The 920-nt window shown below is 38.4% G+C and overlaps 1 protein-coding gene across 1 annotated transcript in view; it reads right to left on the bottom strand.

Moving 5' to 3' along the window:
- Positions 1–920, bottom strand: part of LOC128249583 (probable serine/threonine-protein kinase clkA) — a gene marked incomplete at both ends in the record, with an annotated part of 265,810 nt that overhangs the window by 211,129 nt on the left and 53,761 nt on the right. The gene's annotated exons all lie outside the window — the stretch shown is intronic.

The raw sequence follows: 920 nt of genomic DNA, 5'->3' as shown, positions 1-920 counted from the left end.
ATATATATATATATATATATATATATATATAGACACAGGACAACTTAAGACACAATCCCCAAACAGAAACAAGTACAGTAAAGAACATTGCATTGATATACACACACATAAACACACACACAAATGATGAACAGACTCATGTACACAAATATACAAATACTCACACACTAAAACAGGAAACTAAATAGATGCAGGCGCACTGACATATACAGTATCCAATATATATACACACATACACACACGTACATACATGCACAGAATCTCTCATATAAACAGATTCTTAACGTAACTCGCAGACTTTCATCAGATTTTACATACATTTCACTGAGTTTAAAAACTGTTTTGAACATGTACACTCTCACATACAAACATATAATATATGATATTATGTGTGTGCGTATGTGTGTGTGCGTGTGCGTACGTGTCTGTCTGTGTGCTTGTATGTCTGACTTTTGTGTTTTAATTCTTAGACTGCGGCCAAGCTGGGGCACCACTTTGTAAAGTTTTTACTCGACTGAATAGATCCCGGTGCTCTTGTTTCTTTTTACTTATTCTATCGGTGTCTTTTGCAAAACCCTAAGTTACGAAAACGTAAATAAACCAACACAAGTTGTCAAGCTCACACCCACGCGCGCTCACACACACACACACATATATATACACACAACAGGCTTCTTTCAGTTTCCGTCTACCATATACACTCTCAAGCCTTTGGTCAGCCCAAAGCTATAGTTGAAGTCACTTGCGCAAGTTGACACGCAGTGGGACTGAACCCGGAACTATGACGTTGGGAAGCAAGCTTCTTACCACACAGCCACGCCTGCACCTAACACATGTATAGATGTACGCATGTATATATATGTGTGTGTGTGTGTCTATATGTATGAGCACACACACAAGTATATACCATACACACACAC

Source organism: Octopus bimaculoides, chromosome 16, assembly GCF_001194135.2.
Source record: "Octopus bimaculoides isolate UCB-OBI-ISO-001 chromosome 16, ASM119413v2, whole genome shotgun sequence".
Classification (NCBI taxonomy): domain Eukaryota; kingdom Metazoa; phylum Mollusca; class Cephalopoda; order Octopoda; family Octopodidae; genus Octopus; species Octopus bimaculoides.
Note: the sequence above shows the minus strand (reverse complement) of the source record. Positions and strands in the feature narration are given on the sequence as shown.